This window comes from Hemitrygon akajei, chromosome 23 (assembly GCF_048418815.1).
Source record: "Hemitrygon akajei chromosome 23, sHemAka1.3, whole genome shotgun sequence".
Taxonomy (NCBI): Eukaryota; Metazoa; Chordata; class Chondrichthyes; order Myliobatiformes; family Dasyatidae; genus Hemitrygon; species Hemitrygon akajei.
Window position 1 is genome coordinate 65553677 of NC_133146.1, and position 25640 is coordinate 65579316.

At 44.1% G+C, this 25640-nt stretch overlaps 1 long non-coding RNA gene across 2 annotated transcripts in view; it reads left to right on the forward strand.

Moving 5' to 3' along the window:
* LOC140715515 (uncharacterized) overlaps positions 1–25640 on the forward strand; it is a 210327-nt gene that overhangs the window by 130180 nt on the left and 54507 nt on the right. Inside the window, exons 3-4 of one of the 2 annotated variants that reach the window (XR_012096148.1) lie at positions 4469–4617; positions 9597–10284. The exons of the other annotated variant lie outside the window; for it this stretch is intronic. This is a non-coding gene — a long non-coding RNA (uncharacterized lncRNA). Of the gene's footprint in view, positions 1–4468; positions 4618–9596; positions 10285–25640 lie in introns of those variants that run through there. 2 annotated transcript variants of the gene reach the window in all.

The following is a 25640-nucleotide window of genomic DNA, read 5'->3' on the forward strand; positions in this document are numbered from 1 at the left end:
TTTTGGACACCGCCAGAGTTGAGCGATGGTGTAAATCCACAGGGTTACTGGTAACGAAAACATGTGTATTGAGTGGGGTAGACATTCATAGCCACAATGAATTGTTTATTCAAACTTTAAGTACCATTAAAGCATTAGGAACATGCTTTAAGATCATGGAGTTGAGGTTCGATAAAATGGCGAGCAAAGACTTCGTTTTAGTTCAGATTAGTTTTGACGTAATGGCAGTGGAACTGTTTGGTAATACTGGGGTCCCAGGTGAGGGGAGACCATGACTGTTCTTACTTTCCAGGAGGAGGGGAGTGTTCGCGAGCGTGCAGAATTGGAAGCTGAGTTTCCTGTAGCTGGGGGCAGAGACTTCAAATACTAATTGCTCTCATTTCTGCAGAACAAGGGGAAAGAGTGGTTTGATTTGGAAGATCTAATGAGTTCTCTAGCGATGGGTGAGCATGCTGAATTGGTATCAACCCTTACCTACCAGGCCATGTGCCCAACTGCAAAGTCCCAGTTATCATAGGCTGAGAATGTTCTCAAGAATAACATCCAACCCTGAGGGGGTGAAGGAATATGAAACTTGGGCGAAGCAGATATAGAAACATAGAAAACCTACAGCACAATATAGGTGCTTCGGCCCACAAGGTTGTGACGAACATGTCCCTATCTTAGAAAATACTAGGCTTACCTATAGCCCTCTATTTTTCTAAGCTCCATGTACCTATCTAAAAGCCTTTTAAAAGACCCTATCGTATCTGTCTCCACCACCGTCACCGGCAGCCCATTCCACGCACTCACCACTCTGAGTAAAAAACATACCCCGACATCTCCTCTGTACCTACTCCCCAGCACCTTAAACCTGTGTCGTCTTGTGGCAATCATGTCAGCCCTGGGAAAAAGCCTCTGACTATTCACACGATCAATGCCTCTCATCATCTTGTACACCTCTATCAGGTCACCTCGCGTCCTCCTTCGCTCCAAGGTCGAATTCACTCAACCTTTTCTCATAAGGCATGCTCCCCAATTCAGGCAACATCCTTGTAAATCTCCTCTGCACCCTTTCTATAGTTTCCACATCCTTCCTATAGTGAGGCAACCAGAACTATGCACAGTATTCCAAGTGGGGTCTGACCAGGGTCCTATATAGCTGCAACATTACCTCTCAGCTCCTAAATTCAATTCCACGATTGATTCAGGCAAATACACCATATGCCTTCTTAAACACAGACCTCTCAAATGCTGGATGAGTGGCAGTGCTCTGATGACATAATAAAACAGCAATTGGTAGAGAGTTTGAAGGGGCCAGCTGATGACGTAATGAGTTCCTTAAAGACACAGACACAAGGAAATCTGCAGATGCTGGAAATTCAAGCAATACACACAAAATGCTGGTGGAACGCAGCAGGCCAGACAGCATCTATAGGAAGAAGCACTGTCGACATTTTGGGCCGAGACCCTTCGTCAGGACTAACTGAAAGAAAAGATAATAAGAGATTTGAAAGTAGGAGGGGGAGGGGGAAATCTGAAATGATAGGAGAAGACAGGAGGGGGAGGGGTGAAGCTAAGAGCTGGAAAGGTGATTGGCAAAAGGGATACAGAGCTGCAGAAGGGAAAGGATCATGGGATGGGAGGCCTAGGGAGAAAGAAAGGGGAAGGGGAGCACCAGAGGGAGACGGAGAACAGGCAAAGAGTGATGGGCAGAGAGAGGAAAAAAGGAGGGGGGAAATAAATAAACCAGGGATGGGTAGAAAGGGGAGGAGGGGCATTAACGGAAATTAGAGAAATCAATGTTCATGCCATCAGGTTGGAGACTACCATCCCTATCACTCCAAGGAGAAAAGGCCGAGTTCACTCAGCCTATTCTCATTAGGCATACTCCCCAATTCAGGCAACATCCTTGAAAATCTCCTCTGCACCCTTTCTATGGTTTCCACATCCTTCCTGTAGTGAGGCAACCAGAACTGAGCACAGTACTCCAAATGGGGTCTGGCCAGGGACCTATATAGCTGCAACATTACCTCTTGGCTCCTAAATTCATTTCTATGATTGATGAAGGACAATACACCATATGCCTTAACCACAGAATCAACCTGCGCAGCTGCTTTGAGCGACCTATGGACTCAAACCCCAAGATCCCTCTGATCCTCCACATTGTCAAGAGTCTTACCATTAATACTATATTCTGCCATCATATTTGACCTACCAAAATGAACCACTTCACTCTTATCTGGGTTGAACTCCATCTGCTATTTCTCAGCCCAGTTTTGCATCCTATCAATGTCCTGCTGTAACTTCTGATAGCCCTCCACACCATCCATTTATTTATTTATTTATTCCCCCTCCTTTTTATCCTCTCTCTGCCCATCACTCCTTGCCTGTTCTCCATCTCCCTCTGGTGCTTCCCTCCCCCTTTCTTTCTCCCTAGGCCTCCAATCCCATGATCCTTTCCTTTCTCCAGCTCTGTATCCCTTTTGCCAATCACCTATCCAGCTGTTGGCTTCATCCCTCCCCCTCCGGTCTTCTCCTATCATTTTGGATCTCCCCCTCCTCCTCCCACTTTCAAATCTCTTAACATCTTTCCTTTCAGTTAGTCCTGACGAAGGGTCTTGGCCTGAAACATCGACAGTGCTTCTCCCTATAGATGCTGCCTAGCCTGCTGCATTCCACCAGCATTTTGTGTGTGTTGCTTCAGTAAAGACACAGTCTTGCAGTAACCCAAAGAGTACTCACTCATCCAGTATTTGACATACCACAGGCTCTCTCTCCCTAATAAGGGAAAAAGAGGTGTCCCCATTTCACAGCGAGAGGGAAGACATAACAAAGCAACTTGCTGATTTATGGTATTAGAAGTCTGTTGTGTTGCTTCTTTTGAGCTCTGTGCCCAAAGAACTCAGGTCTCTGGGCACATAGCCAGCAGCCAGCTCGCTGCTTTCGATCTTTTGTCTTCCACAATGCATCAGGTGAAGGCAGCACTGGCCTTAAATACGCCCGCCTCCAGAGCCACGAAAATCTGGCACCCTGAAGGTGCAATAGTCTTGCAGGCTGCATCCTCGGCACATCAAAATGCAGCCAGTCATGAGGTCCCGAGAGCGGGTCCCATTTCCACAAAGAACCAAAGTCAGCGTGTAACTCCAGGTCATGGTCTTCAAAAGAACCTTGAAAAGGAAAAAAAGACATGAAAAAGATAAAAATTAAAGCTACTTCTGAAGATACAATCGAACGAGTCGCTGTTAGGCACCAAGATCTTCCTAAGCTTCACCCAATGATCTGATTTCATTTTTTACCATCAGAACAACGCCACCCCCTCTTCCTTCCTGCCTGTCCTTTCAATACGATGTGGATCCTTGGACATTCAGTTCTCAGCTATATTCTTCTTTCAGTCATGATTTAGTGATGCTAACAACATCATACCTGCCAATCTGCAGCGTAGTGCAAGTTCATCGACCTTATTCTGTATGCTGCACACATTCAAATATAACACCTTCAGTCCTGTTTTCACCCTTTTGATTTTGTCTGCCTTTTACGTTGCAACTCATCCTGTTGACTGCAATTTTGCCCTATCATCAGCCTCTCCTCACTACACATTGCATCCAATTGTAAAGCACCTACTTCATCTTCATCAGCCTTTCCCATGATACATCTTGCATTGCGATTGTCTGAGGTTGTACCAGCAACTTCCTCCACAACCTCTCCATTAACTGTTCCGGCACTCTGGTTCCCATCCCCCTGAAGCTGCAGTTTAAACCCCACCGTGCAGAATTAACAAACCTTCCTGCTCAGATGTCAAATCTCCATTCATTGTCCTGCACTCTAGTGCATAAAGTCCTAATCTATTTAACCATCCCCTGTAACTCAAGTCCTGGAAACATTATAGTAAATTTTCTCTGCACTTTCAAACTTACTGATAACTTTCCTGTAGGTGGGTGACCAGAACTGCACACAACACTCCAAATTTAGCTTCACCAGCATCAATGTAAACATCTCAACTCCTGGACTCAATGCTCTGGTTTATGAAGTTCTCTTTACTCTCTTTACAACCCTATCTACCTGTAGCTTTTCCATCAAGTTGTTCAGAGTTGGAAATAAATTGTGCACATTCAACATTGCAGTGTAAACAACACTGTGGAAGTTACCTTCACAAGAAGGATTGCAGTCGTTCAAAAAGGCACCACCAGCTCAACAAAGACAAGGCTTCAGGGTGGGTGATGAATGCTGACACAATGAGGATGGGATCCCAAACGTGACAGAAAAAAATAAAAGTAAATGCATTTCTCGTCCTATCTCACTGCTGTTACGTGGTTGTTGGTTAATAAATTCCTCCTCAGATTTCAGGAAAACTATGAATTTACACCAACTAAAAATAGCAGTAACAGCCCTTCAGATAAATTCATGGATGGATGGAAACACAAACAAGAGAAAATCTGTCCTGATGAAGGGTTTCAGGCTGAAATGTCAACTGTACTCTTTTCCATAGATGCTGCCTGACCTGTTGAGTTCCTCCAGCAGTTTGTGTGTGTTGCTCTGGCTGTAGACACTGCCTGGCCTGCTGTGATCCTCCAGCATTTTGTGTGTGTTGCTCTGGATAAACAGAATGTACAGTTTCCACTTGCAGTTATGTCACAGGTGAGTTGCCACATTGGCACTACTATGGATATAAAAATCACCATAACTTCTCTGCTTTTATGTCATGAATTAGTTTTATATACATAGTTTAATAGCAAAAGCAACTCCTAAATTTCGAACATATGCTGGGTTATCACTTACCAGTGTTTACTCAAGCCAACAATATGCTGAGCACTCTGGACTCCGAGGACGCCAGAGGCAGCCTTTGTACTATACGACCTTCAAATTAAAATGTTTTTTCTTCGGCAGCCTGGCTAATTTGGATTGAATCATGCCTAGTCCTAGCTCAAAACTAAACTGGATGATACTTATATTAAATAACTGAAAAGTACCTCAAGATGGAAGACTTTCATGTGTAAATCCAGGAGGTCATTTCTGTAGACAGCCTAAATCAGTCTCATAAATGGTTTTCTCATTCTGAGCAAGAACTGGGAATGCCTTTGTGATACTTCTGGCTGTATGTTACCTGATCTGGAATTAATGTGGAATGATTATAGGGCCTTTGCTCTTCATTGCGGTCCTGTGGCACGTTGTTGTTTGGTATTTGAGTTACAGCTGCTGAGATTATGTTGAAAGAGATAATGTGATAAAGGCAATAACAAAATGCTCCCATGTAAATGATCAGAATTTGCATTTTGTCAATGAAGAAGGAAATGCTATACCTCATTTGGATCGAGACACTTGGTTTTTGTTTAAGAGGTTCAGCCACAATGGGATGATCTTGAGGAAACAATTAATGGATATTAGGAAGCAAATGTTTTGTTAAAAGTCACTCAGATGTCAGTAGAGACTGGTGTATGGTAGAGATAATCAATGGGTCGTTAAATTGCAAATCAGTTTGGGCTTCATTTTATCTTTAGATAGTAGAAGTCTAGTTGTTATGTCTATTCAAGGGTTTAGTAACAAGCTTTAGTAACAAATCTAACTATAATTGAGAACAAACTTGCCATTATAATCAATGTTTTTTCTATTGGTCCCATGGAGGAACTTACCTTTCCCAGAGGAAGCCCTTAGACGACAAGATGTCTAGATTTTCCCGTCAGCCATAATTAATGTTTTCATTTTAATCTGTTTTAAGATTAATGGTGATAAACTTAATCTAAGCCTCTGTGTGGATTCAGGAATTACTCCATATTTGCATCTTGCCTGATGTTACTCACCTCTGACGGTATTGTGATTGGTTTATAATCATGTACCCCATGATGCAATAAAATTCCTTGCTGGTATGAAGTTTTTCCATACAGCATACAAGGTACTAAACCAATCAATAAATGATGAGCACCAAAAACAACAGAATGATGCAAAGTATGGTAGTGTAAATTGAGGTAGTTTTCAAAACAATGCTAAAGTATCAATAACGAAAAATTAAGAATTCAGGAACAGGGCAGCACCATTGGGAAGGGAATCTGAGAAACGTAGTTGGTTCAGCAGTCTGATCCCAGTGGGCAAGGGTTCAGCAGTCCGATCCCAGTTGATAATTCAGAGAGAACAGCGGCTATCAATACCTTTGTATCTGAGTTGGATTAGATTAGATTCAACTTTACTGTCATTGTACCGAGTACAGATACAAAGCCAATGAAATGCAATGAGCATTTAACCAGAAATGCAAAGCATAGTGTTATTTACAAAATAATTACAAATAAAAAGTAAGTGCTACAGCACACAAATATAAAAGTACTGAGACAGTACAATATTGGTGCAATACTGCTTAGCTCTGTATGTGAGGTTCAACAGGGTCACAGCCTCAGGGAAGAAGCTCTTCCTGTGCCTGCTGGTGCATGACCGGAGGCTCCTGTAGTGTCTACTGGATGGAAGGAGAGTAAAAAGTCCATGGTTAGGGTGAGATGCATCCTTGATAATGCTTTTTGCCCTGCCCAGTCAGCGTTTATGGTAGATGTTCTCAATGGTGGGCAATTGGGTGCCAATAACCCACTGGGCAGTTTTCACCACACACTGGAGTGCTTTATGGTCTGATACGGGACAATTGCCATACCACACTAAAATGCTGTTGGTGAGTATGCTCTCAATGGTACAGTGGTAAAAGTCTGTCAGTATCCTGAGACAGAGGTGAGCTTTCTTGATGCTCCACAGGAAATAAAGGTGCTGGTGTGCCTTTTTGATCTGGATGGAGGAGTTCAGGGACCAGGGGAGAACCTTGGAAATGTGGACACCAAGGAATCTGAAACTTGGTACATGCCCCATGACAGCTCTGTTGATGTAGATGGGGACATGAGTGTGGCTCCTAGCATGCCTGAAGTCCACAATGATCTCTTGTACACAGAAATTGAGGAAAATGCTCCAGTGTGGTGCTGTGGTAATGTGACACAGTTGGAGATTCTGTCTTAATGAGCAGGAAGTTGCTTTATCAGGTGAATGTAAATAAAATCAGATTTTCATCCCTCAATCGTAATTATCATAAGTGAATTAAATTTTTTTTAAAAAAATCTAAAGATGCTAGAAATCTGAAATAAGAACAGAAATTGTGAGAACACAGAACATGGAAAAGGATGCACAGGAACACATCCTTTGACCTGTGAGATCTGTGCTGAATGTAAAGCCAACTTAAACTGCATATCTGCCTGTACATGGTCTATATCCATCATTTCCCACCTGTTCATGTGCTCGAACAAATGCCTTTTAAATATTACGTGAATTTCTATCACTCTATCTCTCTTTCCCTAGATGCTACCTGGCCTGCTGAATGTTCACAGGTGGCACAGTTAGCGCAATCGCTTTATAACACCAGCAATCGCCATTTGGGTTCAATTTCTGCCACTATCTGTACATTCTTCTCGTAACCTCCCACAGTCCAAAGACATACGGTTAGGGTCAGTGGGTGGTGGGCATGTTATGTTGGTATCAGAAACATGGTGACACTTGTGGGCTGCCTCCAGCACAGTCCTCAGAGTGTGTTGGTTGTTGATGCAAAACAACTCATTTCACTAAATAAGATATAGGAGTAAAATTAGGCTACCCGGTATTTAGCCCATCAAGTCTGTTAGACCATTTCATCATGGTTGATCCATTTTCCCTCTCAGCCCCAATTTCCTTCCTTCTCTTCTTATCCCTTCATGCTCTGACTAATCAAGAATGCTTTATGATGTAGTGAAAATCATGCTAAACATGCAAAATGATTTTCTTTTTTATTATGAAAATCCTTGTTTAGCTTTTAACCTTACATCCAATGAGATGTGCAGACCCAATATGTCTTTTCTCTTTAGTTATTTCCAGCATTTTCTGTTCATGACACAGTAATTAAAATGACAAGCAATCGTTTTCTCCTTCTGAGTAGGGACTCATCGCTGTGGCTTGTACTGAGGCACAAGAGCAAAACAAAATTCAAACTGTCACACCAACAGACTGAACCAGTTTGCTTGGTAGGGTGAGACAAAGGGTCTGTACAAGGTCAACAACACTGCCTTTCAGCGTCCCTGCGGAATGACAAATTGCAGCTGCTCAGGAAGATGCACCATCTCTGGTTGAGTGAACTCTAATAGAAAATGGCCATTCTTTGCTTGCCAAGGAATAAGAGGGTGAGATTTATTTGTTATCAATATCGACAACCTTTTCTTCAAAACAGCACAACACAATTCTTTTTGCAAAATAAAGATTGACAGATTGGCATGACGATGCAGGATACATTTAAAAGAAACTGCCCTTTCTGTATTAAGATTGCAGAAGTTTATGTTGATCTGGATGAGAATACCTTTTAATCATTGGCTAATTTAAGTGGAAATCAGATATTACCACAGAGGCAACTTAAGCTGAGATCAAAAGCTGTATAGCGTTTTTAAAACTTGTACTAAATCACACTGTGCATTGTAATTTTAAACTCCCTTTGGACAAATTATTAGGATGAAAGTTACAAGCGTTGTGTGATACAATTTTAAACTCCCTTTGTAGAAATTATTAGCAGAAAGTTACCAGCATTGTTTCACACTGCTCAATGTGTTAGATTAGATTAGATTTGTTCATTAATCACATGTACATCAAAACATATGGCAAAATGCATGTTTGCATTAACAACCAACACAATCTGAGGATGCACTGGGGCCAGCCTGCACGTATCACCACACATCCAGTGCTAACATGGCATACTCACAGCGTTCTGCAGAACAACATACAATCAACATTCAACAAATAACAGCAAAACAATCTCTTCCCCACCCACCCACCCACCACACACACACACACACACACCGCCCCCCCCCCCCCCCCCGGTCTCCAACCCCAGGGCCAGCCTCTGACCTGGAGACTGTGACCGGGACCTTACACCACACGGTATATTAGGAAGACCTGTGGACATAGCCAGGCCAATGAACTGCAGGCTTTGAATTTCGAAACTTTCTTTTCCCTGATCCAGATGTTTTCATGATATTATTTGAATGTCAGCTTTTTCTGTGTTTTAAACAAACTCATATCATTACAGTTCCGAGTTCAATTCAGGCATCCTTTGTAAGAAAGTTTGTACAGGTGTGTTTCCTACAAGTGCCTGGTTTCTTACACAGTCGATAGACTTACTGGTTAGTAGGTTACTAGGACTTTGTAAATTGTCCTGTGATTAGGCTAGAGGTTAAATTGATGGGTTGCTGGGTGGCGTGGCTGGATGGGTCAGAAGGACCTGTATCAATAAGTTAAAATAGAAAATAGAAAAGAACAGAAGTAGAATCTAAAGTGAATCCCCTGATTGCGTGGATTGAAACAGTCCACCCTAAGTAGCAGGGTATCACTGACAACATCTTGAAAAATCGCATCATATCATCGTGTGTATACAAAACCATGGTTCTGCCAAAAGGCCTCAGCCCAAAATGTCAACAGTACTTTTTTTCCATAGATGCTGTCTGGCCTGCTGAGTTCCTCCAGCATTTTGTGTGCGTTGTTCATATACTCAATATATTGATTTATGAAGGCCAATGTACCAAAAGTTTTCTTTCTTTATGACCCTACCTACATGTGACACCACTTTAAATGAATTACAGACCTGTATTCCCAGATCCCTTTGTTCTACCTGTCATGACCTCAGCCCCCTCCTTTGTGAGAATCGCAAGAGAGAGAGAGCCTTATGGTTTGGAATGTGGGCTGGCCGCTCAGCAAGACAAAAGCCTTGGACATAGCCATTGTCTTGGGAGACACCTTTGTGGAATAAGGAACTGGACTACGTGCAAACCCTAAGGGCAATGTGAGATGGGTGATGGGGGAAAGATTGCCTCACCCCCACCCTGATTGACATCTACAACCTTGCCAGTCCAGATAAAAGGTGGGCTGCCGAGGCGGGGCCTCAGACGCACCAAGGAGACACATGAAGAAGACACGAAAGTGCTTCCCGTCAGAGCGGGAAGCCATTCTGAAGGAAGCCACATGCGTTAGATTCCGGATCGGGAGTCTGTGGCTGGACCCAAAAGGGAAAACCGCTTTAACTAACAGCAAGGATTTGCTTCGCAAGGATGACGGGCAAGTGTTCCTTTTCTCTCTCTCCAACACGTGAAATTCCAGCGGTTCCCGAAACAGGGAAGCCTGCAGACTTTGAGTGACTCTTATACCCAATTGGACTCAGTATCCCCTAGACAACGATAGAGCTCATTTTTGATTGAGTATTACTACACCTGTGCTTTAGATTGAGTTTTGACGATGTATATGATCTGAAGTTTTGTATTAACCATACGTTTGTGCCCCTTTATAAATAAAACGTTTGAAAATAGTAGCATCAGGCTTCAGCGGACCTATCTATCTTTGCTGGTAAGTCACCCGGTTACTGGGGAACGTAACATACCACACTCCTCTGTTGGTCCTAAGGGAGTGCAGTACCTCACACTTGTCTGCATTAAATTCCTTCTGCCATTCTTCAGCTTATTCTTCCAGCTGAAGCAGATCCCTCTGTAAGCTATAATAGTCTTCCTCACTCACTACTATGCCCTCAACTTTCATGTCTTCTGTAAATTTGCTGACCCAGTTAACCACATTATCATCCAAATAAATGATATAGATGACAAACAGCAAAGGACCCAACATCGATCCCTGTGGCATGCCACTAGTCACAGGCCTCCAGTCAGAGAGACAACATCTATTAACACTCTCTGGGTTCTCCCACAAAGCCAATGCCTAATCTAATTTACCACCTCGCTGTCTATCCTTAAGAGGGAGTAATTAGAAAGGGCCAATAAGAATAATTCAGGTGCAAGCTGAGCAGCCATTCTTTTAGAGTGTGCCAGTTTTAAAAATGGCTTTGGCTCATCAGGCTTAGGCAAGGTCAGATTTGGGTGAGGTAGATTGGCTTGTCTATTATTTTCTCTCTGTTCTTATTTGTTCATTCCTCATCTGTTAGTGCATAGTATAGTAAGAATGGCTCTGGGGTAGTGTTGCATACTGTGTGTAGGATGTGGGAAGTCTGGGAGACGTCCACTCTCCCAGATAAACATACCTACACCAAATGTATTCATCAGAAGGTCATCAAGCTGCAGCTCCAGTTCCTTAATATGTTCTCACTGAGCTGCAGCTTCTGCGAGAACTTATTAAGGAAATGGAACTGTAGCTTGATGACTTTCGATTCATACGGGAGAATGAGGAGGTGAAAGGCAGGAGCTACAGGAATATAGTCACTCCTAAGTTGCAGGAGTCAGAGAACTGGATGACTGTCAGGGGAAAGAGGGGAAATGCACAGACAGTGCAGAGTTTATCTGTGGCCCTTAACCTCAATAATACAGATATAACTTTAGATACTATTGAGGGGGCCGACCTACTGGGGAAGCCACAGTGACTGGGTCTCTGGCACTGAGTCTGGTGCTGTGGCTCAGAAGAGCAGAGAGCTGAAGGGGACTGCAGTGGTGGTAGAAGATTCCCTAGTCAGAGGAACAGAGACAAGGTCTGTGGGCGCAATAGAGACACCAGGATGGTAGGTGGCTTCCCTGTGCCAAGATCAGGAATGTCTTGGGTCAGGCCCATAGCATTCTGATGGTGAACATGAGCAGCTATAAGTCTTGGTACATATTGGCACCAATGAGATAGGTAGAGAAGGTGAGGAAGTTCTGAGGAGAGATTTTAGGGAGTGATGTAGAAAGCTGAGGAAGAAGCATCCCCAGGGTAGATACTCTGGATTGCTGCCAGACAGGAAAAGAAGAGGATGACTTGGTAGGTAAATATAAGGCTGAGGAGACAGGGGTTCAGATTTATGGATCATTGGGATCTCTTCTGGGAAAGGCATGGCCTGTACGAAAGGGATGGGTTACACCTGAACCCGAGCAGGTCCAATATCTTAACAGGCAGGGTGGCTACAGTTGTTCAGGTGGGACTAACTAATTTGTCAGGGGGATGGGAACTGGAGTGATAGTGCTGAAGATGAGGTAGGTCCAAAAGGATCTAATGCTTTCCTGGCATATATGACAATTAAACCAGAGGATTGCCTTTGACGGCGCAGAACTACTGTGCACACCAATGGCTTTTGGGACTGCCAAGGAAAGGAAGCTATTGAAATGAAATTAGAGGAAAATAATTTTAACAAAGACGAAAGTCTCGCTTGAAGTAAGAACTGGAATTCGATTGTAAAGAAGGTGGGAGAGTGGAAACCTGATCGGGTGAGAACTAACCAATTGGGAGGGACTGACTACGGGGGTATAAATACCACCAGACTAGTCATGCCCAGGCATCTTCACTGATAAAGACGGAGTTTGTCATCAAAATGTCAGTCCTAATCGATAACTGTACCCAGCCAGAAACCCAAGATGAGTTTATTCTTTCTGAGGTAGTTGGTTTACAAACAGAGGCAATGTATAGTGAGAGCCCTAGCAAGAAAAGGCTGATGACAGGGCATTCAACAGGATAAGTTGCAATGCAAGGCGGACAAAATCGAAAAAGGTGAATACAAGTCTAAAGTTGTTACATTTGAATGTGTACAGTATATGGAATGAGGTCAATGAACTTGTAGCACATTTACAAATTGGCAAGTATAATGTTGTAGGCATCACTGAGTCAGAGCTTAAAGTGGGAGCTTAATGTCCAAGGATCCATATTGTATTGAAAGGACAGGCAGGAAGGCAGAGGGGACGGCGTTGCTCTGCTGCTAAAAATTGAAATCAAATCATTAGAAAGGGGTGACATAGGGTTGGAAGGTGTTCAATTATTCTGGGAGGAACAACAAGGCTAAGGAACAGCAAGGGTAAAAAGACCCTGATGGAGTTATATACAGACATCCAAACAGTAGTAAGGATATGGTCAAAAAGTTACAACGGGAGAAAGAAAATGCACGCCAAAAGGGCAATGTTACAATTGTCATGGGGGATTTCAATATGCAAGTAAAATGGGGAAAATAATGTTGGTGAGGGATCCTAAGAGGGGGATCTTCTAGAACTTTTATGAGATGGCTTTTTGAACAGCTTGTGGTTGAACCCACTAGGGGATTGGCTATTCTGGATTAGGTATTGTGCAATGAACCAGAATTGATTAAGGTAAAAGAACCCTTAGAGACAAGTGATCATAATGTGATCAAATTCGCCCTTAAATTTGAGAGGGTGAAGCTGAAGTCAGCTGTATCAGTATTACAGTGGAATAAAAGGAATTACAAAGCCATGACAGAGGAGCTGGCCAGAATTGATTAGAAAAGAACACTGGCAGGATGGTGACAGAGCAGCGGTGGCTGGGATTTCTGGAAGCAATTCAGAAGGCGCAGGATATATACGCCCCAAAAAGAAAGAAGTGTTCTAAAGGAAAGGTGGTGCAATTGTGGCTTACAAGAGAAGTCAAAGCCAACATAAAAGCCAAAGAGAGGGCATATAATAGAGCAAAAATTGGTGGGAATTTAGAAGATTGGGAAACTTTTAAATACCAATAGAATGCAACTGAAAAAGTAGCTAAGAATGCAAAGATGGAATACAAAACTAAGCTAGCCAATAATATAGAAGATATTAACAGTTTCTTCAGAAACAAAGTGTAAAAGAGGGACAAGAGTGGATATCAGACCATTGGAAAATGATGCTGGAGACATAGTAATGGGGGACAATGAAATAGCCAAGGAACTGTATAAGAATTTTGCATCAGTCTTCACTGTGGAGCAGTATGGTGGAAGTTCCAGGTATCAGGGGTGATGAGGTGTGTGAAGTTAGCATTACTAGGGAGAAGGTTCTTGGGAATCTCAAAGGTCTGAAGGTAGATATGTCACATGGACTAAATGGTGTATGACCCAGCTTTCTGAAAGAGGTGGCTGAAGAGACTGTGGAGGCATTATTAATGATTTTCCAAGAATCACTGAATACTGGAATTGTTTTGGAAAAACTGGAAAATTGCAAATATCACTCCATTCTTCAAAAAGAGAGAGAGGCTGAAGAAAGAACAAGAACAATACTGGCATGGATAGAGAAATGGCTGGAAGGCAGGAGGCAGTGAGTGGGAATAAAAAGGACCTTTTCTGGTTGGTAGCCAGTGACTAGTGGTGTTCCTCAGGGGTCAGTATTAGGACCGCTTCTTTTCACATAGTTTGTCAATGATTTGGATAATAGAATTGATGGCTTTGTGGCAAAGTTTGCAGATGATACGAAGATAGGTGGAGGGATAGGTAGTGCTGAGGAAGCAATACAATTGTAGCAAGGCTTAGACAAATTGGAACAATGGGCAAAAAAGTGATGGATGGAATACAGTATTACGAAATGTAAGATAATGCATTTTATTAAAAGGAACAGTAGTGTGGACTATTATCTAGATGGGGAGAAGATTCAAACATCAGAAGTGCAGAGGGACTTATGAGTCCTCGTGCAAGACTCACGGGAGGTTAATTTACAGGTTGAGTCTGTGGTAAAGAAGGCAAATGCAATGATGGCATTTATTTCAAAGGGAATAGAATATAAAAGCAAGGAGATAATGCTGAATCTTCATGAGACACTAGTCAGGCCGCATTTGGAGTATTGTCAACAGTTTTGTGCCACATCTCAGAAAAGGATGTGTTGGAGAGAGTCCAAAAGAAGTTCACAAGGATGATTCTGGGAATGAAGGGACTATCATATCAGGAGTGTTTGGCAGCTTTGGGCCTGTACTCACTGGAATTTAGAAGAATGGGGGATGATCTCATTGAAACCTACTGAATGTTGAAAGGACTAGATAGGGTGGATGTGGAGAGGGCATTTCCTATGGTGGGAGTATCCAGAACTAGAGGGCACAGCCTCAAAATTGAGGAGTGACCTTTTAGAACAGAGATAGAGAGGAATTTTTAAAAATAATAATAATTCATACTTTATTGATCCTGAGTGGGAAATTCTTTCATTACAGTAGCGTGCAGACTTAACTAAAGTACAGAATAAAAATGTACACAATAATAATTTACCAATGTGCAATAATGGTGTACAAAAGAATAAAACAGAGACAATTTGTCTTCCCTCTGTGGTTGGGAAGATGTTGGAGTCAATTATTAAGGTTGAGGTCTCATGGCACTTGGACGTGCATGATGAAATAGGCCATGGTCAGCATTGTTTCCTCAAGGGAAAATCTTGGCTGACAAATCTGTTGGAATTCTTTGAAGTAGTAACAAGCAGGATAGACAAAGGAGAATTGGTTGCTATTGTGTACTTCGATTTTCAGAAGGCTTTTGTCAAGGTGCCACACATGAGGCTGCGTAACAAGCTCCAAGCCCATGGTATTAGAGAATATTCTAGCATTGATAAAGGAGTGGCTGATTGGCAGGAGATAACAAGTGGCATAAAGGGAGCCTTTTCTGGTTGGTTGTCAGTGACTAGTAGTGTTCCACAGAGGCCAGTGTTGGGACGGATTCTATTTACATTAATGTCAATGATTTTGATAATGGAATTGAAGGCTTTGTTGCAAGTTTGCAGACATTATGAAGATAAGTGGAGGGGCAGGTAGTTTTGAGAAAGTAGAGAGGCTACAGAAGGACTTAAGATTAGGAAAATGGGCAAAAAAGTGGCAGATGGAAAACAGTGTTGGGAAGTGTATTGTTACGCACTTTGGTAGAAAAAGTAAACACGAAGAAATCTGCAGATGCTGGAAATTCAAACAACACACACAAAATGCTGGTGGAACACAGCAGACCAGGCGGCATCTATAAGGAGAAGCATTGTCGACGTTTCAGGCCGAGACGTCGACAGTGCTTCTCCTTATAGATGCTGCCTGGCCTGTTGTGTTCCACCAGCATTTTGTGTGTTGTAGAAAAGTGAAAGGATTGACATTTTCTAAATGGAGAGAAAATACAAAACTCTGACGTGTAAAGAGATTTGGGAGTCCTTGTGTAGAATTCCCTAAAGGGTAATTTGTAGGTGGAGTCTGTGGTGAGGAAGGCAAATGTGATGTTCGCATTCATTTCAAGAGGACTAGAACATAAAAGCAAAAATGTAATGTTAAAAATTTATAAACTCTGATGACATCTCATTTGGAGTAATGTGAGTAGTTTTGAGCCACCTATCTTTGAAAGGATGTGCTGAACCTGAAGAGAGTTCAAAGGAGGGTCGCTAAAATGATTCCAGGATTGAATGGCTTGTCACATGAAGAACATTTGATGACTCTGAGCCTTTATTCACTGGAGTTTAGAAGAATGAAGGGTGACTTTACTGAAATCTTTTGAATGGTGAAAGGCTTTGATAGAGTAGATGCGGAGAGGATTTACAAGATAACTTTCAAATGTTGAAAGGCCAGGATAGATTGTATTTGGAGAGTATGTTTCTAATTGTGTGGGAGTCTAGGACCAGAGTGCACGGCCTCAGAATACCAGATGTCCATTTAGAAGAGAGATGAGAAAGAATTTCTTTAGCCAGAGGGTGGTGAATCCCTGAAATTCATTGTCACAAACAGCTGTGAAAATCAAGTCATTGGGAATATTTAAAGTGGATGTTGATAGGTTCTTGATTAATTATGGTGTCAAAAGTTATGGGGAGAAACCAGGAGAATGGGATTGAGAGGGATAATAAATCAGCCATAATTGAATGGCAGAGCAGGCTCAATGGGCCAAATGGTCTAATTCTGCCACTATGTTTTGTGGTCTAAAATGATGAATTATAAAATATTTGATGAAGGAACATTTGTCATGATGATATATTTTCAGTTTAGTTGCAATCCTTCATTTTAAAAATCACTTCTCTAACAGAGCAGCTGCTATTCAGAAACTCCAGAACTCAGGTGATAACAAAGTCACCTCAAGGCTCTCTGTGAAAATTGAACCGTCACCACATGCCTGCTCACGGTTTAATTCTGGAAATCACTGTAGATGTGATTATTTTAATTACTTCTGCTCGAAAGCTAAGTTATAATTATGCCTGCTAATAAGAACTCAGACTAACTTGCATGTTTTAACTCACCTGTGAGAAGGAAAATATGTTAGTTGTCCCAACAGGCCACATGGCGATTATATCATTTTTGTTGGCAGCCTAATGAAAAGCAACAAATTAAAACTTGGTTTATAACCGCATTCTTTAAATGTATTGTACATCAGTGCTTCCATTAAACAGAACATCCGTAATATTGTTGCATGCCTCGATGACACATTTATTCAAGGACAAATATCTGCAGAAACAGTACAAGCTCATCATACAATTTCCTACCCACCATTACTGTAAATATGCCTCTGCTCTTTTTCTTGGCAAGGTTCTTGCCAACATGGTTTGAGACCCTTTAGCTGAAAATGGCTCAACATTCATAGCATCCATTGTCAGCATTTCAAGCCACCATATACTGTATTATCTGGCAAAGGCCAGCTCTGCCACCAGTGTCACCCCAAACAACCACGGTGAGAGATTATTACAGCCACCAACTCCAATGATGGTAGAACTGTATAGACCCCACAACAAAATATCTGAATGACTGAATCTCAAGCAAAGGACTCTCTATCTTCTCAATCTGTTAGATGAAGTAAAGGTCATGACCTTCATTACCCAAGATGGAGTAGACATCTTACCAGAGCTTTATAGAGAAATTTTAGTGATTTACCCAATGGTTGCTCAGCAAAGATGACGGGATATTTTGGATTGTGTTTCTTCTCTGTGTAGGACTAGTAGATTTTCAATGAAGCTGGTGGAATTACATTTTCTTCTACTTTGACAGATCTTTCTGCTAGGTGGTGAACATCCTCACCACAACAGTACTTTTCATTGCTGAAAAATTTGATAGGAAGAAAGTAAAGTCTGATGTAGCAGTATTTCTGTGGAGTAAAGGAAATTACAATGGCATGAGAGATGAATGGCTACAGAAGATGGAAAGGAGATGCTGGCAGGGATGACAGCAGAGCAGCAATGGTGTGAGTTTCTGGGAAAAATGAAGAAAATGCAGGATAGATGTATTCCAAAAGCAAAAAAAAATACTCAAATGGGAAAATAGTACAACCGTGGGTGAGAAGGGAAATCAAAGCTAATGTAAAAGCAAAAAGGGGGCCATACAACAACACAGAAATTAGCAGGAAGGCAGAGGATTGGGAAGCTTTCGAAAACCAACAGAGAGCAGCTGAAAGAATCATTAAGATGGAAAAGATGAAATATGAAAGTAAACTAGCAAACAATATCAAAGTGGATGGTAAAAGCTTTTTCAAACATGTAAAAATAGAGAGACGAGAGTGGATATAGGACTGCTGAAAATGAGGTTGGAGTAAAAATAACAGTGGAAAATGAGATGGCAGATGAATTAAACGAGTATTTTGCACCAGTCTTCACTGTGGAAGACATTAGCAGTGTGCCAGGTGTTGAAGGGTGTGAGGGAACAGAACAGAGTGTAGTTACTATTACAATGGAGAAAATGTACAAAAAACTAAAGACCATAAGTCATCTGGACCTGATGAACTGCAGCTTAGTGTTCTGAAAGAGGCAGTGGTAGAGATGTGGAGGCATTAGTAATGATCTTTCAAGAATTATTGGATTCTAACATGGTTTCAGATGACTGGAAATTTTCATACGTCACTGCACTCTTGAAGAAAGGAGAGAGGCAGCAGAAAAGGAAATTACAGTTCTGTCAGCCTGACTTCAGTGGTTGTGAAGATGTTGGAGTCAATTATTAAGTATGAGTTTATAGAGTACTTAGTGACACAGGTCAAGATAGATACATAGAAACATAGAAAGCCTACAGCACAATACAGGCCTTTCAGCCCTCAAAGCTGTGCTGAACATATCCTTACCTTAGAAATTACCTAGGGTTATCCATAGCCCTCTATTTTTCTAAGCTCCATGTACCTATCCAGGAGGATCTTAAAAGACCCTATTGTATCCGCCTCCTCCACTATCTCCAGCAACCCATTCCATGCACTCACCACTCTCTGTAAAATCCCTACCTCTGACGTCTCCTCTGTACTTACTTACAAGTACCTTAAAAGTGTGTTCTCTCATGCTAGCCATTTCAGCCCTGGGGAAAAAGACTGACTATCCACATGATCAGTGTCTCTCATCATCTTACACATCTCTAATGGGTCACCTCTCATTCTCCGTCACTCCAAGGAGAAAAGGCCGAGTTCACTCAACCTATTCGCATAAGGCATGCTCCCCAATCCAGGCAACATCCTTGTAAATCTCCTCTGCACCCTTTCTATAGTTTCCACATCCTTCCTGTAGTGAGGTGACCAGAACTGAGCACAATACTCCAAGTGGGATCTGACAAGGGCCCTATATAGCTGCAACATTACCTCTCGGCTCTTAAAGACTCAGTCTCACGATTGATGAAGGCCAATGCACTGTATGCTTTCTTAACCACAGAGTCAACCTGCTTAGCAGCTTTGAGTGTCCTATGGACTCGGACCCCAAGATCCCTCTGATCCTCCACACTGCCAAGAGTCTTACCATTAATACTATATTCTGCCATTATATTTGACCTATCAAAATGAACCACTTCACACTTATCTGGGATGAACTCCATCTACCACTTCTCAGCCAAGTTTTGCATCCCATCAATGTCCCGCTGTAGCCTCTGACAAGCCTCCACACTATCCACAACACCCCCAACCTTTGTGTCATCAGTAAATTTACTAACCCATCCCTCCACTTCTTCATCCAGGTCATTTATAAAAATCACAAAGAGTAGGGGTCCCAGAACAGATCCCTGAAGCACTCCACTGGTGACCAAACTCCATGCAGAATATGACCCGTCTACAACCACTCTGCCTTCTATGGATAAGCCAGTTCTGGATCCACAAAGCAATGTCCTCTTGGATGCCATGCTTCCTTACTTTCTCAATAAGCCTTGCATGGGGTACCTTATCAAATACTTTGCTAAAATCCATATGCACTACATCTATTGCTCTACCTTCATCAATGTGTTAGGTCACATCCTCAAAAAATTCAATCAGGCTTGTAAGGCACGACCTGCCCTTGACAAAACCATGTTGACTATTCCTAATCATATTATAACTCTACAAATGTTTATAAATCCTGCCTCTTAGGATCTTTTCCATCAACTTATCAACCACTGAGGTTAGACTCACTGGTCTATAATTTCCTGGGCTATCTCTACTCCCTTTCTTGAATAAGAGAACAACATCTCCAACCCTCCAATCCTTCAGAACCTCTCCCATCCTCATTGATGATGCAAAGATCATCACCAGAGGCTCAGCAATCTCCTCTCGCACCTCCCATAGTAGCCTGTGTTACACAAGCAAGGTGGAGGACAAACCCAATTGCAGAACATGGACATGGAGGCAGAGTCAGGAGGCGTTATCGATGTAGTGAGCATGGAATCAGTATCCAGGAACGATGCTAGACTTAGAACTATCAGTGCCAAGAACCATGAAACAAGGTTACTCACACAGGAGTCAACCAACAAACCAGCAGCTCCTTGTTGTAATCATAGGGTTTTTATCCTGCATTTGCTGATGGAAAGCAGGTGTTTGTAGTTAGTGGAACTTGGGAATGATTGGAAACTAAACGAGGTGATTGAGGCCCAATTCCTGAGGTAAATAGCCAGGTGGGCGATTGCCAGAAGGGACCATGACAGTACCCCCCCCCACCCCCCACCCCCCACCAACGGAAGCCTTCCGGCGATTCTCCAGGCCTGTCTGGATGGTCCCAATGAAAATCCTGGATGAGTGAAGGGACTAGGATGAAGGAGCAGGGGACCCAGGAAAGCTCTTCTGGACTGTACCCTTCCCAGTCTACCAGGTATTGGAAACCCTTGCCCCAATGGCACACATTCAGTAGCTGGTGTATGCCAGATGGTTGTCGATGATACGGGCAGGTGGGGAAGTCTCAGCCTGGGGACACAGGGGGCTGACGGAGACTGACTTTAACTGGGAAACATGAAAAGTCGGGTGGATGCACATGGATCTTGGCAATTTTAGGCGGACTTTTGACCTTGAATGGTCCTAGGAAGCAAGGGGTGAGTTTCCTATGCTTGTTCTTCAGCGGGATGTCCTTGGAGGAAAGGTATTCAGGCACCGGAATACGGAGTCGGTTGGCCATCTTCTTATTGTGTTTTGCTGATCTGAGTAGGGCCGTGCATGTCTCCTCCCAGACCTTCAGGCACCGATCGATATGGTCCTGAACCGACGGTACCCCAATCTCCTCTGCTTGAGCAGGGAGCAGCGAGGCTTGGTACCCCAGGGAACACTCGAAGGGAGACCTTCCAATGGCAGAGCTCACCAGAGAGTTGTGGGCGTACTCAACCCACGGGAGGTGGTCGCTCCAGGTCGATGCATTGTGGGCGTTCTCAACCCACGGGAGGTGGTCGCCCCAGGTCGACAGGTTGTGGGCATACTCAACCCATGGGAGGTGGTCGCCCCAGGTCGACAGGTTGTGGGTGTACTCAACCCACGGGAGGTGGTCGCCCCAGGTCGACAGGTTGTGGGTGTACTCAACCCGCAGGAGGTGGTCGCCCCAGGTCGACGGGTTGTTTGCCGTTACACAACGTAGTGTCACCTCCAGGTCTTGGTTGACCCGTTCCATCTGCCCTTTAGTCTGGGTGTGGAAGTCAGATGACAGGCTGACTGATGCACCTAAGGCTTGACAGAAGGCCTTCCATACCCGTGAGATAAACTGGGGACCACGATTGGAGACGATGTCTGCGGGGATTCCATGGAGGCATAAGACGTTGCAGACGAGAAGATCTGTGGTTTCCTGAGAGGAAGGGAGTTTAGGGAGGGCTACGAAGTGCACTGCCTTGGGGAACTGGTCTACCACGGTGAGTACGGTGGTGTTCCCATGTGAAGGGGGTAGACCAGCGACGAAGTCCAGGGCGATGTGCGACCAGGGATGATCAGGGACAGGTAGAGGACGAAGTAAATCCGCAGGTGGCCGATGAGAGGGTTTTCCCTGGGCATAGATGGAACATGCCGAGACATAGGAACGGGTATCCACCTCCTTGGACGGTCATCAAAAGTGTCTTTTCAGGAGCGCTAGGGCCTGATCACTCCCTGGGTGGCAGGCAAACTGAGACGTGTGCCCCCATTGGAGAACCTGAGACCTGACAGAAACAGGCACATACAGGCGATTGCCAGGTGCATTGCTGGGGTAGAAGTTTGCAAACCCCAAGAATCGTTGAAGTTGTTTGTGGGTCAGGGGCTTAGGCCATCCTTCCACTGCCCGGATCTTCTCAGGGTCTGCTCTCACCTGCCCGATCCCAATGATATAACACAGGAAGCTGACCAAAGGAACATGGAACTCACATTTCTCCGCCTTCACAAATAATTGGTTTTACCACAGTCTCTGGAGGACTTGATGGACATGGTGAACGTGTTCTTGGGGGGTACTAGAAAATATCAGGATATCATCGAGGTAAACGAATACAAACTGATTAATAAAGTCCCTCAGTACATTATTAATGAGGGCTTGAAAAACGGCGGGAGCATTGGTGAGGACAAACGGCATGACCAAATATTCGAAGTGGCCCAGAGGTGTATTAAAGATCATCTTCCACTTGTCCCCCTCCATCACCCTGACTAGATGGTATGTATTTCGAAGGTCCAGCTTTGAGAAAATAGTGGCTCCGTGCAATGGTTCAAAAGCTGAACTAATGAGGGGTAAAGGGTACTTATTCTTAACTGTTATACTGTTTAGGCCTCTGTAATCAATACAAGGACGAAGTGACCCGTCCTTCTTTTCTACAAAGAAGAAACCAGCGCCTACCAGGGAAGATGAAGGTCTGATATTGCCCGCTGTGAGGGACTCGCTGATGTACTTCTCCATGGCCTCTCTCTCCGGTCGGGATAGGTTAAAAAGGCAGCTGGTGGGTAGCGAGGCCCTGGGGAGAAGGTCGATGGCACCATCATATGGGCAGTGCGGAGTCAGGGAAAGGGCTGGTTGTTTACTGAATACCAGTCCCAGTTCATGGTGCTCGGTGGGGATTCGGGACAAATCAAGGGGTTCTGGGGCAGGCGGTTGCGGTAGCTTCCCTGGGAGATGGGGCTGACCGCAGACAGTTGGCGTGGCAAGACTGGCTCCATTTGGCTATCCTCCCAGTAGACCAGTCGATGTGGGGATTGTGTTGGGTCAGCCATGGATACCCCAAAACTACCGGGGCTTGAGGTGAATGTATGAGACTGAATTGTACCTCCTCCCGATGGTTGCCGGATAGGATCAAGGTCAGGGGCGGGGTACAGTCGGTCACCCGAGCCAGCAGTTTTCCGTATAGGGCCCAGGCCTCCAGGGGTTAGTTAGCGGTTCGCGAGGTATTCCAGCCTGGGAGGTTATGTCTTCATCCAGCAGGTTGTCCTCGGCACCAGAACCCACCAGAGCAGACAGGAACAGAGACTGTCCTTGGTAATTCACGGTAGCCGGGATCTGCATCCGAGTCTGGGGGGCTGAAGGGAGTTTCGTCCAGCTCACCAGGTGTCCTCCTTTTTCACTGATGGCTGCTGAGGGCAGGTATCCCGGAAATGTCCAGGCTGGCCACAGTAGAAACAATTCCTAGTTCTCCACCTCCAAAGTCGTTCAGCCAGGGAGAGCCTGTTCCATCTCAGCTGCATCGGTTCCTCCCCCAGGGTGGTGGGGCCGTCGGAGCAGGAGCTACACTTGGAGCGGCTGGGGAAGGGAGGCTGGCTGGGACTGATAAGGTGGACCGTGGGCTTCCGAGAAACGGGGCAACTGGTTCTTTCTCTCAGCCACTCTTGAAGTCAATTATCTAATCTAGTGGCTAGCGAGATCAGAGAGTCCAGACAATCCGTGTCGTCCCTCACTGCCAGTTCATCCTTTATCTCGTCTGAGGTGCCCTGTCGAAAGACCTCCCAAAGGGCCTCGTCATTCCACCCCGAGTCTGCAGCTAAGGTCCAGAACTTAATGGAATACCTTACTATGTGTGGTGAACTACATATACCTGTCTGGACTGCTCCTGTGGCTCCTCCCACACACCCCTGTATAAAGGCGATTGAGGCCTGAGCCCGGCCTCATTCTCCAGGATGTAGTGTTGATCATTCTTCCAGTCAATAAAAGCCGTTATCTCGCTTCTTACGTCTCAGAGTGAGTTATTGATGGTGCATCACTATGCTTCGCGAACCCTGACAAAGAGTCAGCAAGCATTTGGCAGTGTCCTTACTGCGAATGGGTTGTTCGAAGACCTTCCTCATTTCAGCAACAAAGGAGGGGAAGGAGGAACAAACCTCTGGTCTGTTATCCCATATCGCAGCTGCCCAAGCCAAGGCATACCCTCGTAAGAGCCCCATGATGTATGCAATCTTTGATTTATCTGAAGTGTGGGTACATGGCTGTAGCTCAAAGACCAGAGAGCATTGTAACAGGAAGGCCCAGCACCTCCCTGGGTCCCCAGTGTAGGGTTCAGGCTCAGGGACATATGGCTCTCGAGGGGACTGTGTTGCTGATCCCAGGGGCAATGCCATCCCAAGCGGTGCAGTTTGGGTAGTCAGGATTCTTGCAGGGGACAAAGAAAGGGAAGCTGAAACTCAATCCACCTGCTTATTGACCTTCTGTACATTCGTGGACAGCATCCAAAGGTTTTCCGTGACCTCCCTAAGTAGTTGGTCATGGGCGCCCTGACTGGTGAGGGCCTGTTGTATGGGATCCACGTCCACTGGGTTCATTATGGCCAGTTCATTCTGTTACACAAGCAAGGCGGAGGACAAACCCAAGTGCAGAACACAGGCACGGAGGCAGAGTCAGGAGCCATTCTTGACATAGTAAGCATGGAATCAGTATCCAGGAGCAATGCTAGGCTTAGAACTGACAGTCCTAAGAACCATGAAACAAGGTTACTCACACCGGAGTCAACCAACAAACTGGCAGCTCTTTGTTGTGATCACAGGGTTTTTATCTGCATTAGCTGATGGAAAGCAGGTGTGTGTAGTTAGTGGAACCTGGGAATGATTGGAAACTAAACGAAGTGATTGAGGCACAATTCCTGAGGTAAATAGCCAGGTGGGTGATTGCCAGAAGGGAGCATATCCATATGCTCAAGCTTTTCAGTCCGCTGTAAGTCATCCTTACAATCGCCAAGATCCTTTCCCGTAGTGAATACTGAAGCAAAGTTTTCATTAAGTGCCTCTGCTATCTCCTCCGGTTCCCTACACACTTTTCCACTGTCACACTTGATTGGTTCTATTCGCTCACATCTTATCCTCTTGCTCTTCACATACTTGTAGAATGCCTTGGGGTTTTCTTTAATCCTGCTCGCCAAGGCCTTCTCATGGCCCCTTCTGGCTCTCGTAATTTCATTCTTAAGCTCCTTCCTGCTCGCTTTATAATCTTTTAGATCTCTATCATTAACTAGTTTATTGAACCTTCCATAAGCTTTTCTTTTTTTCTTGACTAGATTTACAACAGCCTTTGTACACCACAGTTGCTGTACCCTACCACCCTACCATCCTTTCCCTGTCTCATTGGAATGTACTTATGCAGAACTCCACACAACAAAATAATATAAAGTCAGCATAATTTCCTTCAGGGAAAACCTTGCCTGTCAAACCTGTTGGAATTCATTGAGGAGATTACAAGTAGGATAGATAAAGGGGATACAGTGGATGTTGTATATTCAGACTTTCAGAAGGTCTTTGACAAGGTGCCACAAATGAGGTGCTTACCAAGTTAAGAGCCCATGGTATTACAGGAAAGTCACTAATATGGTTAGAGCATTGACTGATTGGTAGGAGGCAGTGAGTGGGAATAAAAGGATCCTTGTCTGGT